The 24,015-nt window shown below is 44.5% G+C and overlaps 1 long non-coding RNA gene across 1 annotated transcript; it reads left to right on the top strand.

The window, feature by feature from the left end:
* The first annotated feature begins 69 nt into the window (after positions 1 to 69).
* Positions 70 to 9,276, top strand: LOC141947874 (uncharacterized). Its single transcript, XR_012630289.1, has 3 exons — positions 70 to 1,748; positions 7,193 to 7,306; positions 8,639 to 9,276. It is a non-coding gene; the product is annotated as an uncharacterized LOC141947874 (long non-coding RNA).
* The last annotated feature ends 14,739 nt before the right edge of the window (positions 9,277 to 24,015 follow it).

Below are 24,015 nucleotides of genomic sequence, written 5' to 3'. Positions count from 1 at the left end.
TACTTTAGTGAGCCTAAACTGATGCCCATGGTCTAACATTGCACAAGCTGCCTCTGAAGGTGGTGTGTGTTCACAGACTGCCTTTTCCAAAAATCACATCAAAGGTGGGTTAAAACATCCCTTCCACTGCGCATGAGAAGAAACCCGTTTTTGAGAAAGGCACATACAAGCAGAAAAGCATGACTTTTTCAGTCTGAAGTGAAGCTATTTTTGATAATGAGTGGGGTACCACAGTACAGAGATAATTGGCATGTTAGAAATACCAGGTTCTCTAGACCTATTTATACATTCAGTAGCAAATTTAAATGAATGTGCACAACCTAAGGTGGATGGATTTTTTTCCAGTTACTTATGTCCTTTTGATTCATGCTTAGCAAAACTATAGATGATTACATGTGCTGTAGTAGTCCTGTCTGCTGGAGGAGATGTGGAAATGTTAAACAAATTGACTTTGCCAGTTTAAACTTTTTCTTTGATGGGGAACCAGTGGTTGACTAGAGGAAATAGCAAAGTTTAAAGGAAACCCAAAAAGACATATTCTGGAAGCTTGCTTCTGTGACTGTTTTTTCAATCATTTCCCTCTCCGAGTTCTCTTCCAACCAACCAGCTCTACCCAAGTGCAAGCAAATGTTTTTATTTCAGAGGTCACGGGCTTATGTAAGTGGTTGGATGACAAGCAGTAATAGGAGTGGTAGAGCATGATGGCTTTTTCACCCAGTGCACCAAGAGCTGGAAGAGGGACTCATCAGTTGTGGGTGTTCAGAGACAACATGGAACTGGGGGGGCCCATTAACAGAGGTGAGTGGAGAGACTGGTTCTAAAGAGACTGAAGAGGGCAGAGGGAGTTTGGACAAAAATGAAAGCTCCGCAGTTTACCAGTCTGAGAAGTGAGATTGCTGAAACGGTGCATCTGCGTACCTGCCTTCAGAAGGAAGTTAATCCAAGTGTGGAAGCCTCATGTTGTCTTGGATTTAACTAGTGTGAGGGCAGCCCTGCTGCAATGCGATCGTGTGGCCAGCAGGTCGTGAAGAGCCAGTCTGAATGGCCACAGACCTTGAGCTAAAGCTGGGCTCTGAGCAGCTTGCCAAGTCAAGCTTAAAAATATCTTTGCAGGTGAATCGAAAACTTCACCTGGAACTTGAATTAGAGGCAAGGTTTCTATTATACCGAGAGTTAACTCTGCAGGAACAACCGGTCCTGAGTCACCAGCGTGAGTCACCAGACCAGTTCTTGAGTGGCCTCAGCACAGTGTTTGCCTGCTTTAGTGACAAAACCAAGTTTCTTATTGTCACTGATACTTGTTAGAGCTGCAGGACCAAGGCAACTAGGGAAAGAAAAAGTAAATGCAATTATCTCTTGTAATTTTGACAGGCTTGTTTTCTGACTGTCAGGATCAGTCAGGTAATGCTGTTATGCAAAGCTCACCAAAGGTGTAGTTTGGAGATAACACTTCTGCGCTCCTGTAGTTGAGAACAGAGATCATTATTACCGGTGATCATGGATATCACTATCAGATCCCAACAGTCAGGCAGATTTCCTGTAGCCTGTGAGCACTCCTGCTGTGCAAGACTTTGGAGAAACAAGAAATGTGCAATCTTTATAAACACTTCTTTCTTTCCCTCCCAGAGTCCCTTTTCAGAAGAGAATTGCACTTCAAAAGAGGAAAGCAGTTGTAACATTGGAGAAAGACTTGGAATATGAATTTAATCATCCTTTTGCTTAGAAGGAGTGTCTGGCAGAAAAAAAAGGTAGAGAGAGTTTCAACACATTTCACTGAGAGCCATAGTTAAGAATGGAAATTGGATAAAGACAGTACAAATTCTTTACAAAAGACTAACACTGCATCTGGATAGCAAGGCCTGTTTTGGTGCCAGGGCCTAACCTTCAGTCTGTTGTAAATTTAGCCTGATTCTCAGAAATGCTAAGTACTTGTGCTTCCCATTGGTGATTTTTCAGGAGCCTGAGTGTTTTACTCATTGAGGACCGCCTTTGCTAATTGAAACGTAAAAGCTTGACACTAACGTGAGTGTCACCTTGTTTGAAGAGCAGTGTTCCTTGAATAGGTGTAGATCCACACTTGCCTCTCTGTGAAGAACCTGACTTTGTTTGCTTGCATCGTTCCAGGGTAGATGCCAACGTTACCAAGTTAATGTAAAACCAAATGGGCAGTGGGAAAGTGGGAGAGATTTGTGACTGCCTAACATCATGGTTGGAGTAGTGTGTGTGACTGCAGGGCAGGACGTGCAGAAGCAGATGCCCTCAGCAAAGATAAACGGTGTTTCTGCAGTTCAGCTGAGGTGTGGATGGTCAGGGCACCCAACCTGCCAGTTATTTTGGATGTCAGGGGTGCGGCATGCGACATGTTTGTGTGTGCATTGAAAGGTTCCTGCAATCTTCAGTAAGCTAGTAGGGCACATATGGGCGGTAGAGCCAATTTGATAGTTGTTTGTCTCCTGGAGAAATCAGGGCAGTCTAATTAAGTCAAAACTGGAATCTGTATCATTACTCCAACTTACAATACCTTTAGGTGAGGCAGGTGGCAACAGCCATTTATTAAGAATACTTAACATTTTCCATTGCTAGATCCATGCTAGATCCAATTCAGGCCAAACGTTTCTTGGAAAACTTTGGTCAAAATGTTTACGCGAGCTCCAAGGGCAAGACCAAGGAAAACACATCGCTTTGCCCACGCTAGAAATTCTTGTGACCTTTCCTTCGAAATACCCCTGCATCCTCACACCAAGACAAGAATTCAGGAGGTAGGTTTCTGTCTCTGAGGTGGGGCTGGGGAAGGAGGAGGGGGTGCCCTCCCTGTCAAAATCCACCCACCTCTGTCCAATTTTAAGCCTTTGAATCATAGCTTGCAAATGCTAGCTAGGGACTTATTCCTGCCTATCAGCTAAAAGTGCCACTGAGTATACATCTTCATGGGGCAAACCTCAGCCTTCTGCATTTGCTGAACTGGCTGAGCACATGCAGTCCCAAGACCTAGAGGAGTGCTGGGAGGGCTGTTCCCAGATGGAATGGAGGGGCACCACGGAGAGAGCTGCCAGACCATGGGTGCAGAGCAGGCAAGCGGAGCGGAGGAGGGAGCAGCCTGTTCGGATGTGGAGAGGGAAGTTGCTGCAGGAGGAAAAGATGCCATCCTTGGGTCTGATGCATACACACGGGGGGCTGAGGGCTTGCGTATCCAACATGAATTCGTCCTCACTTTTTTTTGCATGCTCGAATTTTTAAAGTTCCTCATTCAACTTAAGCTGGCTTTGAGGTTTTTTCTTGTTGCTGCTGTTGTTTGTTCAGTCTATATGCTGTCGGATCCCTTAAAGACCTACACTAAACCAGGAGCTCTGTTTTACTGGGTGCTGCTAAAATGCTCTCCCATGCCTCACTGAACTTGTGGGATAACTAGACAAAACAAGGAAGGTAGCCATGTCGGAACTGCAACTGGAATGTGGCTGTTGCTGGCTCCTACTGGAGTGATTAAATGGGAACAGGGCCACATAGCTCCTCCCTCCCTTGAAAAACAAAAACTGTGGGCACTTGTACAGAAAACAACCCCTGTCTCTGTTTGTCCTTGTCTCCCTGCGGTTTTCTTCAGTGAAATCAGAATTTTTTTTTATTTTTTTATTTGCAGTATCATATTGTTAACGTAGACATGAGGTTCAAAATGAAGTAGTCTTTATTGAAGCGAAGAATAGGCAAATGTCCTGTCTGCCTGGAAATCTTAAGCAGCGGTGTAAATAAAAAGCAACTTGTAACTGCAGTAGAACAGAATGACTGGTCACTAAAAAGAGCTTTTTTAAGGTTCTCATTAAGTGACAGCTGTGATTTATCCTGTTCTTTACCATTTTGAGACATTTTGGAATCAAGTACAGAATCACTGGACGTTAAGATTTCAGAGGGAAGCCTGGAAGAACATCCGTCTTCATCATGGCGTCTGTTAATTTTTAATCACCTCGGGATAATTTTAAAACAGGCTGCAGGTTTCTGAAACATTCATGTGAGCAAGTCCTTCAGTTTGCTGGCTGCTGAGGGTAGGAAAATCCTCCAGTTCACAGGACAGTCAGACTGAGGAGCTGAGTGAGAGTGAAAACACTGTTGACACCTTCTCAGACACAGTCTTCAATGAGTAAAAACATTAAATAAATAGCATCTGAAGTTCCCGGAGGGACGTACTGGTGGAATGTTTCACTTCAGAGACTCTCCTACAAGTTCAGCTTGACTGGAAATGTTTAATATCCAAGAAAAAGAAAAAAAAAGTTCAAAGGATTTTTTTTTTCCTCCTCTTAAAAATATTACGTTCAGGGAATGTGACTCAAAGGGGAATGAAGGAGGCAAACGGAAAACTTTCTGGCAGCGGGAGCTAGGGTTTAGCGTTCAGCTCAATGGCATTTTTCAGTCTGCATGCAATGTGATATCCTGCGAGCGCCGCACTTGGTTCACTCCGAAATTTCAGGGGAGGTTTCAGAGCCCTTTTAACTTTGGGAGATCCTCAGCAGGTAGTGCTCATCGCAGGCTGGTGTGGAAAGCAGGTGACCAAAGGGGAGAAATAAAACCTGCGCCTGCACCCTTGTGTCCTGTTACCTCGGGCCACCTGCACGGGGGTCTGAGGGGTCTGCAGCCACTTCTCCTTGCCCCTGGGACAGGGCACAGGTCCTGCCTGGATCCTCTGAGCAATACTCCCAGGTAAATATTTGCTGCTGGCAAATTTCCAGTGTAATAAAACCCATCCAGGTCAGCTCTGCCCCTGTCCTAGGGCAGCCAGAAAAACTGGCACAAGCGACTGAGTTGCTGAGAAGGAAGGTGAAATGGCAGCAGCCTTGGTGGTGAGGGAATATGGGACCAGCCTCAGGTGCGGGCTGGGTGAGAGGGGTATGGTGGGCACCTGCTCCCCAAAAATCTCTGAGCTGCCAGAGGCTGCACATCTCCGATGCTGGTGTGTGCCCAGCCGGGGGGTCTCATCACAGGCTGGGTCAGGTTGTGGGCTTCCCACCACAGCCCTCCGGAGGTCTTTCACGGCTCCCTGAAGTCCTGAGCTGCCACCGTGGTGCTAACGTGGGCCTGCTACCTGCGCTTCCCAAATCCTCCTGCTTGCCTTCATGTTGGGAGGGGAGAGAAACTAGCAGCTCAACCCCAGCCCGAATAACCATAACTTGCCCACATGTACATTTTACATAATCTGATAGAAATTAAAGCTGCTAAAAATTGGTCTAAACAGGGTACATTCCTCCTCTGAATGTTTTGGCAGGGAAGTTTTGTAAGCAGCAAATGGAAATTACATAAATGGAAAGGCGATCCCCTGGCAAGACAGATCCAAAGTCTTCTGCTGTCTCTGCTCAAATTGAATAGTACCTTGGTGTAATAATCTTCGTGTTGAGATCAATGAGACTGTTTAAATAAATGAAGCATTCAAGTGTAGAAGAAAGTAAGGGAAGAGAGACAGCATTCAAAATCAAAAGGTTAAGATTCAAGCCTCCTTGAGCCTGAAGGAAAGGCTAAATCCATTAAGCTGTGAAAAAATAAGAGCTGGAAAGAGTCTGTCAGATCCATTCTAAAATTTATTACAAAATAAAACTTAGGGGCCAGAAAGCAAACTGAAAGAAATGGCAGTGTAGCAGGAGGGTACAGCTCTCCTAGCATGGCAGTTGGTACATATTTGGTGCATCTGCAGGTCTCTCCTTTGGGAAGTTTGACACACCAGTAATTCCTTCTTCCAAAGTAAAAATGAATGGTTTAGTTCTCATTTACTGCAGTGTCTTTGGAGGTGGCTGGGTTTTGTGCCAGCCCCTCAGGAAAAAAAAAGGAAATAGTTCAAATACACACCAAAAGAAATTAACAAGATTTTGGTTCTATGGATATATATAAATGTGTGTGTGTGCACATGTATATATATATATGTATGTATATATATATATATGTATCACTTTGCCCTGCAGGGATGTAATTCCAGCTAGATATAATAGGACATAATACATATGCTCAAACTAGAGCAGTAGAAGGAATACATAGCAGAATTATTCTGCCGGCTCTTTTTGGAAATGTTTTAGCCGTCTCCATGATGCCAGTGTGACTGTGTTCCTATGGGAACAAGCTGCCTCAAAGCAAGAGGCTTCTATAGCAAGAGTAGGTGAATCCTGTCTAAAAACTTGGGGTTTAGCATGAAACTAAATATTCTGTAAATATCAAGTATTCTACAATATTCTGGTTAAATTTGCTGATTTTCAAAACTAATTGAAAGAGTTCTTTTCTACTGTGCCAATGAGGCAAGATGCAATCAGCCACATTCACACTGTTGTTAGGACTAATGAGTAAAGTAAGTAGTAAAGCTTGTTTGCACCCTCCCTGCAACCATAGTGTTACTTCCCAGAGCTGCACTCTAATGATCATACCTCTTTTGAAAAGAACCGTACTGCAGGAGTAATCCCATAGGCTTAATGGGACTACTGCTGGATTAAAGTACTATTCTTTGTGAGGAAGCATATTAGCATCTGGCTTTATGTTAATGTTTGCCTTGAATGCATATCTCCTCTGAAAAACAAGGTCTTGTGTTGTATATTGTAAGAGGTTTCTGTTGCCTTAACTTTGACTTGCAGCAGGAGAACAACACTTACAGAAGAAAACGCTGGAACTTCAAAGCTCTGCTGAATATGCCTTGAAAATAAGGGATTCTGGGGAAGGAAAACATTGATCTGACCAGTCGGTCAGAAACCACAACGATTGCTTCAGCTAGCTTCATACTTCTTTGAATCAATATTCTTGAGCGTTCATTCCCTGGACTGAAGCCGATCAAATGTATCTGTGCTTTATTTTTAACTCCAAGCTGTTAAAATTGCCAGCAAAGTAGCTGTTATGCCCGTAATTGATATGAAGGAGGCAGAACTTAACCCGCAGTTCTTTGCCAGCAGGTAATGAATGAACATACTGGAAGTTATGGGGAGGCTAGGACTTGAATTTCAAGGCAAGCTTCTAAATTGGGGGAAATATGCAGTTCAGTGGAGTCAGATGTGCTGTACATCAAGGGTACAGATGTAAATGAGACCTCGAGTGTGGTCCCATCTGGTACTATGAGTCTAGAAATACCAATTTTCTAGTGGAAATAAATGAAACAAGGATGTCAGAGTTGTATCTTCCAGTCCTGGTCTTATCCCTCCTGTAACTATTGCTCAAATATCTTCTCTTGCTCTTTTCTCAGTGCTGGTTCATCTGTGTCTTGTCTCTGCTGGCATAGTCCTGGCTTCCCTTGCTGGTGCTCTAACATCGGTACAACCCCCCTTGTACCTCAGTTGAGGTGCAGGGGGTGACCAAGGTGAGACATCAACATGCTAAAGGCACAGGGACCATCTGTGTGTGCCATTTCCCCTGTCCTTAGGGCAGACAATGGTGAGATGGCCCTAAGAAGAAATCCCAAAGGTGCCTAAGACACCTTTAGATTTGTGGCACCGGTAAAAACATCCAAAAAAAGGGCTTGGTGGTGATATGGTAGGATTGACACTTGGTGTTGAGAAACTTGTTTCAGGAGATATCTGCTGCCTGCACTGTTTATGGGGTACTGGTGTTATGGACCACCCAGCAGCTCACAAGGGGCCACAGGGTCCCACCTCCCTGTACAGTTTCACCTGAGTGATTGTTTATTTTTGGGGGTAGAAAGCATATTTGTGAGCAAAAGAAGTGAAGAGGAACAGCCTATAGAGAAAAGTTTAAAAATTGCAGAACTTCAATTAGTGCTGGAATTCCTCTTTCTAATCTTAAGAAATTTCCTAGTTTAAGTTTCCTACTGCTCTAAACAGCAATGACATGTTGCCACCTCTCCCTATTTTTGTTCTTGAGAAGGTACAGGAATTTTAAACTGACTAACTATGATACCTAATCAGCATTTCAGTGGACTGAATATAATATCTGATAATATATCATGAAGCATACTGTGCCCTTGGGAACAATCATTTGCAGTTTCTGTCTTTAGAACAACCCTTATAGCTCACAAGAGAACCACACAGTGAAAACACAAGTGTGTTAATCCTTTGTAGGCTTGATAAGACATGAATTTGTTTGAATAGCCATCTGCTGGTCTTGAGCCTTTAGTATTTGCTTGCCAACCAGAACAAGAAAGCTGAGGGATATGTTGTTTTTATTGCTCTGTACGAAGCATACCTGGACTGCAGAGAGAAGCAGGAGGATGATGGCCCATAAAGGTAAGAGGGTGACAAATGCAGGTAAGGTCACTTGTCCCAGAACTTCAAATGCTCAAATTCAGTATGCAGTTGTTTCCAAAGTGGATATTTTTAAAGGGCATCAAGGCAGGTAATTTTAGGCCAAATGTGTGGCTATTTAAGGAAATACATTACAGAGCATTAAGTGACTCCCATGAAACATCATTCTAATTGTGCCTGAATCTGTGCAGTTTTGCCCCAGTTCAGAGCCAGAGGTCAGCACGTGGTGAGGCAAGACACTGTAATGTTCAGTGCCACCAGACTGAGGGCCAAAGCTCTGAAAGGGACAGATCACGTTCTGGGAGAGTCTTTTTTTCCTGATCCTATTTGAATATTCCCTTGCAAGTGTTGCAAAACGTAAATGCAATAGTCTTGCGTGGGTGAGACCTAGAAAGAGCAACTCCCCACCTGAAACGTGTCGTTCTGTTCAGCATTCACAGGATAAACCCCGTTTAGCACCTGTTTTGAATAGGAGTTCCCCCAAACAACAGCGGCATGGGTCAGCGTTGCCCTGAGGGGAGGAGGCGCGCAGGTGGAAGAGAAATGGTTTGCAAGAGAAGCGGGACCGATTTTACCCATGAATGCACCGGGATGGTGCTATGCCAAATCCCCTTAGCGTGGGGTTTGCTGGTTTTCCACTCTGCCATGTGGACAAAGAGCCTTTCCCCTGGACGTGGATGTAGTCCCTGACCTGGGCAGTGCTCTGGGCTCATCCCTCTGCCCTCCTGCAGCATCTCCTCTGGAAGCAGCGCGGGCCTGTGTGTGCAGTGGATGATTTCAACAGGCTGTTTGAAGTCCATCAAAGTGATCTTTAACACAGTGTGACCAACTTGGAGGCTTTTTTCTTTTGCATTAGCTGCACAAGGAAGAAAGCGCATCGAATGCGGAACGTGGCAATGCTTTGTCTTGTGCTGCAGCATGGGTGCTTCGGCAGGACAGACTGCCAGAGGAACATAATCTCTGACCTCACTCTTCCTGACCATGGCTGATGGGGCTGTTTTTCCAGTGAATTTCCAGCTAGACTATTAAAATAAACTTCTCCCTCAAAGCTTCTGCCTTGAAGCAGCCACTCTGCCTCTGTGTTTACCTTTGTTCTATAACTCTCTGTGCTGTTGCATTGGGCTCCTCTGTCCCAGGCTATCCTCTGTGCAGCTGAAATTGACCCCTACACAATCCTAGAGAGCACTAATACCTCACTTAAGTCACAAAACCCCACCATTTTAAGGACTTAGAACCATCTTGCCCCTGTGATAGTTATAGGAATACCTCCCATCAGATATATCACAACGTGAAGTGCACTGGATGTTGTGCTGTGTCTTGCATGTATTTTGTCATTAGGTCACTAGGCAAGAGGGTTGGGTTCTGTCTGGTTTTGTTTTGGGTTTTTTTTTGTGTTTTAATCATCATTATTTGCAGCCAAATTCTGAAGTCCATGGTTAGAGCCCCCATGGTCAAATTTCCTTTAACTCTTGCTAGGTGGGGAAATAGAGTCACGACCTTATGAACATAAGCAAATGATCTGTTGTGGCAAACTCACGAGGGGATAAAAAAAAATATGATGATTCAAGGCAACAGTGTCCTCAACCTGAGATCATCATTTTCATGAAGGCAGGGGGTAACAGCTGTCTGTTCATCAGAGGATTATATCTTCCTGCTGTTACTGCTGTGATCCTAAATAAAACCTCTAAAGCTAGCACAGTGGTGTGGCCAGGAAACACAACAATGGTGGGTATAAATCCCTCCCTTCTGCTTTGGGGAGGTTTCTGTGGATGGGTTGTGTTTCCGGACCCTTAACTAAAGTATTTTTCCCATTAGCTCCAACACCTGGAGATGGAAATAATCCCCCTCCTACCACAGATCCCTTTCTGAAATCATAGGTGTGGGGTCCCCATCCTGCTGAAGATTTAATTGAAAGGCATATACAAATACAGTGTTTAATTCCAAGATTTTCCTATATTTTGGTTAAAAACGTGCTGGATTCTGAAGCTTAGGTTGTGCTAGATTTAAAAACACATGTCCATCCAAGAGCATAACATGAATGAATACGAGCATTAAATTCTGCTGACCATTCACTTGAAAATTTTTCCGCTGCATGTGATTCCAGGACAAATATTGATTGAATAACCTCCGTGTGTGTGAAGTGTGGTCTGACACCCAGAGCGACCTTTCTCTTCCGTGTCTAATCACCAGAGATAGCTGTAAGCTTCCTTTTGTATCAAAAATCTCGTTTCATAACCCAGCTCCCCTGCTCTTTGGAACCTGAGTTTCTCCGTTTGTTTGTTCAGCCAGTTGAGGTCTGCTGGGATATTTCTCTGTTTGATTAGCTTGTTAGCTTTGTCGATGGCTGAAATGGCCTGGGGCTGGTTTGTTCAAGGCTTTTTTTTTTTTTTCTGGAATAGTTGGTGGAGGGTTTTGTTTTCCAGAAGTTGTCCGGCATCTCTGCACGTGAGGTTTGCCTCGCTGCCCACAGCTTGTCCGTCTGGGCGGGCGGCATGGTGTGCGTGCACACACACAGGCACCGAGCATCTGCCAGGTCTCTGATGGGTTTTATCCGATGGGCCTTCCTTTTTATTTATAAAAGCACCAGCTGATATTTTTAGATTCTGATTTTTTTGGGGGGATGCAAGGCAATGACAGCTTTTCTTACAGAGTTGCTGAGCCTCGGGGCAGATGGAGAGGGGAGGGGTTCGGAACTGGTGTTTGTTTGGGGTCAGATCAGCCAAAGCTGGGGAAATGGAGGACGAAGCATAGCGAAGGAGTTTGGATGAGACTCTGTCTCTTAGGGATGCTCTTTGCTACAGGGAAAGAGAAAAAAATACTGTAATTGACCTTATAATTGCTTTTCACAAATGCAGAGTGCAGCATATAAGGCTCCTATAGAGCCCACAGCCTCCCTGGAGGCTTCCCACAGGAAAGCTGGAGGATCACCTGGGCCCCCACACACACTCTCTGTACCCAGCCACCCTTTACATCCTGGGGACGTGTGCTAGGAGTTACCATGGTGGGAGCCGGGGCCTGAATTGATTTGTCTGTCATGTGTGCCCTCACCAAAACTGTTCATGTCCAGGCCTTCAGCTCTCAGCAAGGACATGCACATTCATGGAGCACACATTGCTCCCTTCCAGCCTAAGAAACAGTATTATTTCTTCTCATGTTAACTAAAAATATTCATATTGGTTTCTCCTGAGATTATGATTCTTACTTCTATATATAAATATATATATGAAAATAAACACACACACTATCTCCCTCTCTCTCAATAAATATACATATATATATATACACACATATATATAGAGCCCTCCCCTCCCCTTTCCTTCTCTTCTCACAGACTGAGCAGTCCCAGTGAGAGGACAGTAACTTTCCATCACAAATGCTTTTCCTGTGACTGTTTTTTGTTTTCTAAGCCTGCCACATGAAAACAGACATAATATTTTCATTTTGGTTGTCTATAAATAAATAGAAATTTGACTTCTAGAATGGGTTACTAGAGCAAATCAAATTGTTCTAGGATTATTACCTTTTAAAAAATACTCTTACTATTTACATGCAGATAACCCCCTACTTTAAAAAGTACTGTGATGATGAACTGAAATCTCTGTTACACAGTGATTAATTACAGCAGTTTCAGTTTTGGTTGGTATTTGCTTCATTAGGTATTCATACCTCAAACTAATATGCTCACATCTTTTTGTTACATTGTCTGAAAGATATGATTAAAACCAAATCTTAGTCTTCATACATCCAAGTCTTTGTCTGAAGCCACGCACCTGTCAAACCGAGGGGATAAAGAGCCGTAGGAAGCCCTCTTCCTCCCCTGCCTGACCTAACCTGGCCAGTAAAGGCTGGTGCACAGACTTCAGCTGTTCACAGAGCTTCCTTGGGGATTGCATCCTCCTCCTCCTCCTCCTCCTCAGCGTAATGGCAGAAGATTGCTTTCCCTGAGGATTTTTCACAGAAACAGTATATGCTTTTAACAGTAGCTCAGCCGGCAGAAAGCAGCTGTGCCCCAAGCATAGGGCTGGCAGTGTAGTCTAGAGGGAGAAAAGCACCTCTCTTCCCTACTGCTGAACCCCATTGCACCTCCCAAGATCATACTGGGACCTCCAGGTAGGTCACAAGTCAACATTGGCACCATCAACTTCTTCTGGCCTGCTCCTTCTCCTTGGCTTCAAGTTGCTGCTGTGTGTACAGTTCATTCCCTCTGCTTGACAAAGATGGGACCTAAAGCAAGACCTAGGAGGGACTTAAGATCACCCAAGATTTGAATTTTGCCTGCTGTGAGCAAGCATTGCTAAAGCAGCCCCACAGCACAGAGGCAATCTCAACAGAGTCTGAAAGGAAAATACAGAAATACTTCCTTTAATGCCCAGCACAGGGATAGCGTTACTGATTCGGAGCTTCAGCTGGCTCTGAGCTGGGACCCTTTGGCAGGGTGACAGGATGCTCCCAACCCTTGGTGTTGGGATATGTGAGACGGTGCTTTGGCTCATTAGTACTTCCACTGGGATATCTGCTTATTTCACACGGGAACAAGCCTCCCTCCTCCACAGAGGGTGTGAGTAAGCTCTATGTCCAGACGATGGTCCAGACATAACCTCTGGTGTAGGAAATCCCCGAACTGCGGGAAGCTGGAGTGCTGTGCCACGGGAAGAACGGCTCGCTATACTTTACCTGTGTCTTTTTCTATACTCTTTCTTTAAGTCACATCTGCGGCTTAGTGGACCTCTGCCCCTACTAGATGTGCTGCTCTTCCCTTGGCTATCTTTTAGACATACAGACCAAGCCTCAAAGCTCTGCCTTTGACTTTTAAAATTTCAGTACAGGGGAGAGGGGAGTTTCGTCAGGATCTGGCCCTTGGTCAGGAGAACCGTCCATGCAGTACGCACCAGTGCTCGGTGAGCTGACATGGAACAGATTGTGCCAGACCATTTTGCATCTGGGTCACCGTATTGACTGCTCATTTTGCCCAGCATGTTTCACTGTTTGTTTCCCTGGTACATGCTTTGGAAATCCCTGCTCCAGAAATGCCTACTTGCTGAGTGAGCAGGCTGAATATTAGGTGGGGGCTAGAGAGATCCTTGCTCCTTTCCTTAAGTCATGCACAGTCAGAGGCTGTGGTGAGTTGACCTTGGCTGGACGTCACATGCCCACCAAAGCTGTTCTATCACTCCCCCTCCTCAGGTGGACAGGGGAGAGCAAATGTAATGAAAAACTCATGGGTCAAGATAAGGACAGGGAGAGATCACTCACCAATTACCGTCACGGGCAAAACAGACTTGACTTGGGGAAATTAATTTATTACCAATCAAATCAGAGTAGGGTAATGAGAAAGAAAAACTAAATCTTAAAACATCCCACCTCCCTTCTTCCTGGGCTCAGCTTCACTCCTGATTTTCTCTACCTCCTCCCCCTGAGCAGCACAGGAGGACGGGGAATGGGGGTTGTGGTCAGTTCACTTGTTGTCTCTGTCGCTCCTTCCTCCTCAGGGAGAGGACTCCTCACACTCTTCCCCTGCTCCAGCGCGAGTCCCTTCCACAGGGTGCAGTCCTTCAGGAACAGGCTGCTCCAGCGTGGGTCCCCCATGAGGTCACAAGTCCTGCCAGCAAACGTGTTCCAGCGTGGGCTCCTCTCTCCATGGGTCCACAGGTCCTGCCAGAAGCCTGCTCCAGTGTGGACTTCCCATGGGGTCACAGCCTCCTTTGGTCATCCACCTGCTCTAGCGTGGGGTCCTCCATGGGCTGCAGGTGGATTCTGCTCCACTGTTAACCTCTATGGGTGCAGGGGCACAGCCTGTCCCACCATGGTCTGCACCAGGGGCTGCAGGGGAATCTCTGCTCTGGCACCTGGAGCACCTCCTCCCCTTCCTTCTTCACTGACCTTGGTATTTGCAGAGTTGTTCCTCTCACATATTCTCAGTCCTCTCTCCAGGCTATTGTTCTGCACAGTTTTTTCCCCTTCTTAAATATGTTATCACAGAGGCGCTTCCGCCGTCGCTGATGGGCTCGGCCTTGGCCAGCGGCAGGTCCATCTTGGAGCCGGCTGGCATTGGCTCTATCGGACATGGGGGAAGCTTCTAGCAGCTTCTCACAGAAGCCACCCCTGTAGCCCCCTGCTACCAAAATCTTGCCACACAAAACCAATAATACAGAGGGTTTTGCAGCTCAAGCATAGATGACACTGCACATCTGCCTTGACCCAGATGTTTCAGTCACTTTAGAGTTTCTTTGCCACATAGCATGGAACTGGTGAGATGTGGGATCAGTCTTCCTTCTCCCAGAGAGCTGAATTTGAAATCGCATCTCAGCCTCCTTTAGACTGCGGGTTAAACCACTCTTCTCATGTGCCTTGCTGAGCCCACTCTCCTCTACCAAAGTGTGCATTTTTTGCACCACTACCCAAAATGGCTTGCTTCTCCATGTCTCCTCTCTTCTTTAAGGCCCCTTATTGTAACAATGGGGGATGCTTGTTGCCACATGCTGTCAGGTTTTCAGTGCTGTTCAACTCTGGGACAAAGAATCAGTGGTTTAGGGCAGGGATGTCCGCTTTGTTAACTCAGATTTTCCCACTGACCTAATCTTTCTGTGCACTGCAACTTTAACTGATGGAGGAGACTGCAGCATAGAAGGGGTAGCAGGAGTCCTGTGTACTTTCTCCTTCGTTGGTCTCCTTGGAAACTACACGTGCCTGTCTGCCTCTGGACAGCACCTTCCTCCCTTCCCTGCCATGTCTCCTGTGACCCACTGACCATGTGTTCATGGTGGCTCTGCTGTCTCAAGGAACCTACTCAAGGAGAGGGAACTGCATGTATGAGCATGGGGAGCGATGAGGGACCATGGGTCTTGTCCTTTCCCCCAGTCCCAGAGAAGAGAGATCATGCGAGGTAGAAATGCTCTGGCTTTGAAGAGGACATTGGGGATACAGACACAAGCCAGGGAGATGGGTGTCTTGAAAAAAAGAGGGATGAGGCCAAACCATGCAAAGTGCTGCCGATTGGGACACAAGACTTGAAAGGAAAGTCACATAGTGGTACTGGCACCTGACAATATTGTCCTGGGCTGGGTATGCTTCTGTACATTACTTCATGGAGCTGGTGCATTAGCTACTGTTCCTGTGTTATGACTTTTAAATTAGTATGTTCCTCAAAGTTTTAATCTTTTTCTTATCATGAGGCTGTTGGGTGGAATTAAATCCTAACTTGCATCCATCTGGGAGCTGAAAATGTCAGTGGGGGCTGAAAAGTGGTCTCTGCTGAGGGACCATCATGTTGAGATGTGCTCCACACTCCTGCTGGTACAGCTCCCTGAGACAGAGATGGTCCTGCTTTGCGGTGGCAATGGTCATAGCTGCATGTGGGTGGCAGATGTCAGTATGGTGTGATGCAGATGGGAATGGATGCCTGTCCTCATCCTGCAGGCAGGATTCTGACCGAGTGAGCTTTCTGCCTATTGAAGCACCTGCAGGAGCACAGCTTGGACAGAAGCAAATGGGAGATGACAATACAGAGAAAAAGAGGAGGCCCAGCGATGTTGACTGCCTGGCTTGCAAACATCACCAGGCAAACCCAAGCTAGTCCCCAAGGACACCTCCAAAGCAGCTCTCTGGACTGACATATTTATTGTCTCCTTTTTTTTCCTTTTTTTTTTTTTTTTTTTTTTTTTCCCCCCCATTGCCACTTTTATGGAAAGCATTAGAAATCAGGAAGTATTTTTTTGTTTCTTACCCTTTTTTTCAACCTAGGGCTGCAACCATGCCTTCAGCACAGGACCATGTCACAGCCCTAGCTGTGCGTGCATCTAGTGTGACAGGACTGTCTTGTATCAATGCATGGCTTAAAAAAGGTTACTTAACAAAGCTACTTCGCAGGGGAAAGTGAGAGTGTGGACCAGCTATTCACACTTAGCAACTCATGCATTGTGAAAATGTCTCACTTAGGACCAAAAGGCAGACAAGTGAATAAGGCTGACCCGCTTCCACTGTGTCTTTTTTTTGCCTGGTGGGAGGACACAAGGCATCACATGTGAAGTTTGCCATCTCCACTCCGCTGGACAGTGGATCAGTTGTTGCAAGCAGCATCGCAGACAACTCAGCCAGTCATCCTGGTGTGTGCTGAGGCCACGTTTCCGCTTGATACCACGACTCAGGAATTTTAAAGGATCTCAGGAACTTTAAAGTGTTTGGAAGCTTTCCATTGGTCTGATTTTGCAAGAAGGTTTTTCCTGTGCTTGTTTATGGTTTTGATGCTCAGAGCAAACAGATGCTTGTTTAGAAACAGGTCGGAATTCCCAGACTCATAGGAAATATTCTCTGCTTTATTCTGCACTGTTTAGTAGCCAAAGCTAAGCACGCAAACTGTCCCTGTGCATAACCCTGAAATTCAGGGCATTCTTGCTCATGCTGAGAGCTCTCTTACAGCGTAAGTGGTCGGAGACCATCTGTGCATGAGCTGAAGAAACTTATGTAAATATTTCTACTTTGGGGCTGTTATTTAGAAGGTGCTGGGCTAAATGATTTATTAGTGTGCTCAGTGCTGACATTGAGAGGGTTCTTCTCAGGTTGGCTTTTATCACTGACACCTCCTTATGGGCTCTCACTTACTGGAAAATTCCTAGTAACTGGATAGTGGGAGGGACCTGCAGCCCCAGGTCATGTAGCTGATGATCTTGTGCTCAAAGCTGTGTAATCCCTCGAAGCATGAGAGAATGAAACGCACAGGCATGGCCATCCTGGAGGCATTGCCCTGCACTAGTGAAATCCGATGGGAGAAGTTGCAGCCCCTGCGCTAGTTGCAACTCAAAGTTTCTCCCTCCGTAGTTTCTTTCTCTTAGTTTTGCATAGGGGCTGAGTTAGAGGTGCCAGTGCAGCGGTCAGAAATGACTTGCCCCTACAGATCCCCGAGCAGCCACCAGCAGAGACAGGCAGACCCCACATGTCTGAAAGACTTCTCTGTTTAAGGGAAATCCTTCATTTAAAAATCCCAACAGTCTAAACCTCATTTAATATTAGAATTTAGGTCACTTACTCATTCCCACTGCTTTCAGCAGAGCAGAGCCTCAGACATGGGGACTTCAGTTTGATGTTCAGGAAGCTTTATTTGCTGGGGGTTGCTGGATCCAGCTGCCCAACAGGCGAGGACAACCTGTAGCCAGGCTGAGCGAGAATTCCCAATAGACACACACACAAAACCAGTATACATGTGGCCACACAGCACAACCCAGAAAACGCAGCACGAAGAGCTTTAGTCCTGACCCCTTCTGTGTCTGATCAGGATGAAGGTCCATCAGTGGGAAATACATACATACACATCAGGTGGACAGCAAGCTGTCCTCCTACATCTAGTCTATATAGTAGCTGCTGGCACCTGGGGGGCACATGAGCCCCCAAGGGCCCCAGCCCCTCTACAGTTGCAGGCACACAGACCCCCGTGCTTATGTACACACACACACACAGAGGCTATGGACCCCTCCAGTAACCTGCCATGGACATTCAGTCTACCCAGCCGCTGGCCCTGGATGCTCACATCCCCCTTTGCACAGGCACACACACACACGCGCATGTGCAGAAGGGTCTCACAGTGGACCCCAGACCCCACAGTCGTCCCCCACGCTCGGCCTGGACCCCCTCTGACCCTGCCAATAAACAACTCCTCCAGCTGTCTCACAGGTAGGGACACACACACGTCTGGCTTGGGGTTACCTCTGCTTTGATACCGAGCTCCCAAGCCACCTATCCCACTTGCCCGCCAACAACAGTAGGGACCTTCCCACCCAGGGAAATTAAAGTTAGAAATGGAGTTTAATGAGCAGACAGGACAGATGGCAGTGATGATGGAGGGCATGGCCAGACAAGTGTACTGACCAGCTGCTGTTGACATGCACTGGCCTCTTTTATCCCCTAATTTTCCCACACTCGTTAGTCCCCAAACTACCATGATCCCTCCCTTTCACCACTTTTGGTTCCTCCCCATTACATCCTATAAATCTGTGCAATCCCAAGATGCTGTTCCCCTGCATCCCATAATGTCCCACCCCACCTCAGTCTGTGAGGTGCTCAGGAGAAGCCTCTCCCGTTGTCTCACCCTGATGGATGTCACCCCTGGCCCACGGGGCTGAGGCTCCCCTGGGACAGCCCCACAAAGGGCAGGGAGGGACTCATGTCCCCAGTGAGGTTATTAGGGTCTCCCCAGCTGCTATCTTGTCTCCACAGTGCTCGGGGAGGAGGCGGGGGAGCCTTTTGTCACATAACAACACTAGGTCTGACATGCAGAAAATTTTGCCCTCTCAGATTATTTTGAAAGCTTTGCTTAAATAAAAGCAGAAATTTATACAATCATTTGATTGTAGGGGCTGGAGCTTTAGCGATGCAACAACTGTGGGCTTGGCAGTGAGATCACGACCCTCGAGAGCATTGCAGCAGTGAAAATGGGAAAGTGGAACGGTCTGCAAATACAACCGAAATACCTAAATGCACACATGTAAGTAGCAAAAGAGAAAAGAGCTCAGAAGGGCTGTCAGTAGGCCAGGAAAATCCTGGAATTTCACCTGTTGAAAATTCATCAAACTTCCTTGATATAAAGTTACATGCAGGCCACTTCTGAGCAATAAATAAGTCACTATTATCCCAAAGCCTTAAAAAATTAATAGGCTAGTGAGTGGGCAGTTCGGAAATCCTCCCTGGAAAATTTTCCCCTTTGGCGTCAGCCATGGCCAAGAAATCTCAGGTCTTTTATGTTGTAGCTTTTTTTTACCTTTCAAAAGAATGAGAGATGTGCAGAGCAGCAGATATTCTGCTTAAAGTCTGCAGGGACAGCAGATACAGACATAATCACTTTATTTTATTTTTCTATGCTCTGTTCCTAATGTTTTTCCACTCGCATGATTTATTCTTGATTAGTATACAGCATAAATATATAAAAAAGATGCAGTACCCTCTGCCTGAACGATAAAAAATACAGAAAAAGAGGCGACTAAGATTTAAAATACAGTAAGCCAATTTGAAGTATTTGATTCAATGGCCACCAGTTGTATGACAGCTCAAGGAAAATCACCAGAGTAGGTTAATCCAGACTGGTGAGTTTTAAAAGTAGCTGTAGAATAGGCCAGGATCTGACAAAACAGTCTTGGCCATCCTTGTTAACATGCTTCTCAAACTCTGGGGAAACAGAATACTTTCACACAAAACTCCCTCCACGTGGGTTGCCCTCTGCCCGTGCCCCAACCTACAACCAAGCTTTCTGCCATGGGATGTGAATTACAGCACCTGGCTTTCTAACTGCTGAACTCCCATCACATTTCAGAGCATCTTGAGTCTCTTGCCCTTTGAAAGAAGATCCCCTTTTGAAAACATTTCAAGATAGTCTGAACCGAAAGCCTGAATCCAGAATTGTGAGAGAGATGGGAAATTGCTGAGGAAAATATTTTACCAAAAGGAATGTGATGATGGCCCTTGGCAGGCAAGCATCAGTTTTGTTCCTGAAAAAGGTATGTACATCTAGGACTTGGAAGAGTCGAGCAGATTAAAGCAGGGTGCTACCTCTAGCTAGCCAATTAGATGGCAGAAAGAAGTGTTTGTTTTTGGGAGACTCCTGTGAGTCTCGTAACTGTATGTTGAAGGCAGTCCCCTCTAGGAGAATGACTCAGTGCTTACTACAGCTTGTGGGTGTCTTTGACTGGTGTAAAAAGAGCTACCATGGGTTATGGAGGCATGGGTGAGAGCGCCTAAAGTAGGTCATGTCAAGTTTACATACCCATTTGGAATAACCATTTGTGGTCTCTTGGTAATAAATGCCTTAAGTGTTCATATTCTCATGTCCTTCCCAGTTCAGTCCTAGGATAAACACATTCTGCAGAAGTTTTCTTCTGAGAAAGCCCATGAAATCCATTTTTTATATATTGAATTGGAAATAGTTTTCATCACAAAGGGAAATATATTTTTAAAATATTTGTTTCAGTGCTAGTTCACATTTGCTTTAAGGAACATAAATGCCTTTGTGAATTAACCTCTTTCTGTGAGGAGATCATATATGCAGCAACTTTAAACAGCTGCCACAGCCTGGAGACCACGAGTCTCCACAGCACATACCTGGCTTTTTGAAAAAGTATTGATCACATTTAATGACTTATGAAATCTTAGTTTCCATAATGCTATGTTAGAAGTGTTTGGTCATCTAACGTCCTGGCAAAATTTTCACAAAAGCCTCCTTTACTTATTCTTGGCATGGAGAAGAGCCTTAACAAAGTCTTGATGAGTGCAGTTGTGGAGTGGCTTACCAGTAAGAACCACTAACCAAAGACTTTCCTGGCTCAGTGTTCTCTGTTAACTAAGGCAGAAGATGGAGCACATGAGACATACACGCAATTCCTTTCTCAGTAATGCATAATACCTTTCAAGAATCACTAAGAAAATACTGTGTCGATACTCAGAGGTTGAGGAATAAAAAGGTCTTTTTGACACCACCCCCCCCCTTAAACAGTTAACTCTTTCAACACGGGCTTGAGAAAAAGACAGTCGTATTTCCGATGATTTCATGTGCTTATCTATTACAGAGCAAGAGAGAAGCAGATGGAAGTATGACTAAAAACATATTCCTCATAACTTTTTATATTTTTTTTTTCATTGCTGAAGTGTCAAATTACTAGGACTAAACTTCAAAAGTCCCACTGGTTTGTCTGAATGATTTGCCAGGTGTTTAACAATTTATTAGCAATTAATAGAGTGTATTTGGCAGGTTAGCAAACTGAAAAGTATTCAGCCGATACCCAGCAAGGAAAATACTTTAGAAATGCATATAAAGAGCACAGTGATTTCAGAGAGGGTTGTCATGATGAGTTTGAGTTTCTTGCCTGCTTCTGTTAATTTGACAAAAATTATATAAATTGAATTGCATTAGGACAGAGCGAAACACTTCAAAAGGTCTAATATTTCAAAACCAATTCTTTTCGATGCAATTTTGTGGAAAATTTTGGCTTTTTGTTCCAAAGTGGAACACTACTACAATTTGAGATACTGGATGTTTCCATGGAATAGAAATAGGAAATCAGCTTTTCTGATTTGCAACTATTAGTGTCTTGGTTCTAATTATATTCATCCTTACACTTGTGTGATAGAGTACCTGTATTTTTGCAAATTGGCTTAAGTAAAAGAAAATTTGAATTAAAATAATTGCCTCTTCTACGACATCTGTTCAATATTAAAAGAAGATCAACTTATTATCTGATACGCATTATCCAAGATAATGTTAGCTTTTTTTTTTCATTTTATGTTTCTTTTAAATTGCAGCTTATATTCCCAAGCTCTCTGAAATGGTGAGTCATTAGGAATGTCATTTCAAAGACTGTGTTTAATCTCTTTATCTTTTCCCACAACTGATTTACCCAAGGGCACAAGTAAAGCACATATAACAGATTCCCAAAGGGCCCCAAATCGTTATTTCTTTCTTATCTAGCCTTATTTTATTCTCACTTTATTTAAAACTGTTCTAAAAAAACCCCATGAAGTTGGTAATTTTGACTGTGAAGGAATTGGGTGGCTTTTAGCACCACATGAATTTGAGCTGATGACTGGATCTGAATTTTGTCTCTTCTGCTTGTTGTTTCACATGTGTCTGATCCACAGCATAGTCTCCTGACTATTTCTACCATCTTTGGAGTACAGGCGTATAAAGGTCTTGTCTTTTTTAACACTATGGGTTTTTTAAAGCCTTCTCTGCATGAAACTGTTGGCTAAGTAGAAACAACATCAGGTATTAAATAAGTAAAAATGAATTAATTCAAAACAGTTACTAAAGTTGGTGAATAGCAAACATAAAAAAAATCAAAGACCTAACTGATCTCTACTCTGAAGTTTACAGTCCTAGGTAAGAACATCAAGGAAGTTCTACATAAACTACTCAGAAAAAAGAAGGGGAAAAAAGTGAGATCTTCTGTATTTCCAAATTGTGGTTAAAGTTATATTTATTCTGGTACAGTAGTATTAATATTGCCATTACCACACAGAAGTGGTATCTTCAGAGAAGAAATGGTTGAAACAGAGGTAGACATGGGACTCTTCCTACCATTATTTCTGGGGATATTTTCCTGTCTGAATATCTCATGTGTGTAACCAAGTTGTATTTAAAACTTGCGCATTGGCTAGTTCCAAGAGTAGCCACTTATCAGTGTAGAAAGCATGTACCAAATGTTACTGTTCTGATCTGGTAACACAGGATGCCTTCCCAATAAATACATGCTTTTAGCTTAAATCAGCTTTCCTGTCTGTAATGAAAAACTTTTCTCCCTTGTTGACCTTAATTTCCAACTAATTTTCCTAACAAGATGCTAAAAAAGGAGCCTTGGCTATAAATGAGACTCTGATTAGCCTTGTTCATGACTGCAGCTGGAACACAGATAAAAACCACCCAAGGGCAAGTGGTCTCCAAACGTCCTCCTCAAAGTTCCTGCTGGGCAGGGTTATCTCCCACCATTGCCAAGCGTGGGAGACAGACGTCACTGTCCTTGACTGGAGACTCCCAGTGCCTCTTGTCACAATGATGCAATAACTCCTCCCAGCCACCTGGGAGTGCATGTGGCTCTGCTAGGATGATGCTTGCACCTCAAGCACTGTGCCCAGGATGCCAAATGCCTAGCCACATGTGTATCCTGAAAGTACTCTAACAAGGAGAAGCAGATTAAAAAGAGTGGGAGACAGAAGACAGTTGTAACCCAGGAAAAATCTCATATTAATATAACCACCACGGGAGATTTATCTATACTTACAGCACTCATAATTTCAAACTTGATGGTCAAAATGGATTGTATATTTTTATAGCACATTCTTGTTCTAAGACACAGCAACCCAACCTGTGCTGACCCATCACTTTGTAACCTGTAAAATAATTCACAAAAGACAACACTGTTTATATCCTCTACAGCATATAATTTTTCCATGTACTGACATATAGGAAGATAAATTGTCCTCCAAGACTACACACAAAGCGCAGGCTAAATAAGCACGAGGAATTCTGAGGAAAACATTCACCAGTACGCAGAGAACACTGCTGGAAATTTTACGCTCACTCTGTGCAGGAACAAAGCAAAGATTCAATCTGTTCAGACCGAGCAGTCTTTCTGCACTAAGACAGGCAAGAGATAGTTATCATCAGTTTGTTCTTCCACGTTCTCCACAACTGATTTATCTGAATTTCTTTGAGGATTAGGGCTGACAAGGCCAGGCTGATTTTAATGTTGATTATTTCTAAAAAGAAGAGTCCACTGATACCTCATGAGGTATCAACAACTAGTATCTCACCACTCTCTTCCCCTCTCTCCTCTGCTCTTCCCCTGACTGTAATTTTGTTCTTACTTTTTTTTTTTTGTTTGTTTGACAGGAGTTTCCATTAATCAGCAGGCAGACATTGTTTTCCTCCTGCTTCATTAGGGACAAGCCATTCACCCTTTCTGTGTGAGAAAGGCGAAGTTCAAAAGCACAACTAATTAAAAGCAACTAATGACCAAGTTGGCCTCACAGGCAGTGCAGGAAACACAGCTTGCCTGTGGACATTTTAACAACAATCTGTCTGACTTCCGCGCTTCAAGCAGCCCAAGGAACAGTTTATGAACAAAGGTTTGCTTCTCAGGCTGAGATCAGTTTGCAGACTGAACAGATAGCACTCTGGATGTGCTAAAGCCATCAACATGCCAGCTTTGTTTTTGAGACTGACACTAGGCCCCTGACTTGAAGGCTGTACAATTGTTGGGCCCATGTCAGTGTCTGAACATCACAAACTTGAACATATGCTAAGAATCATTAGGAATACAGGGCCAATACCCTG

This window comes from Strix uralensis, chromosome 1 (genome assembly GCF_047716275.1).
Source record: "Strix uralensis isolate ZFMK-TIS-50842 chromosome 1, bStrUra1, whole genome shotgun sequence".
Classification (NCBI taxonomy): Eukaryota; Metazoa; Chordata; class Aves; order Strigiformes; family Strigidae; genus Strix; species Strix uralensis.
The sequence above is the reverse complement of the archived record's forward strand: the minus strand, read 5'-3'. Positions and strand labels throughout refer to the sequence as shown.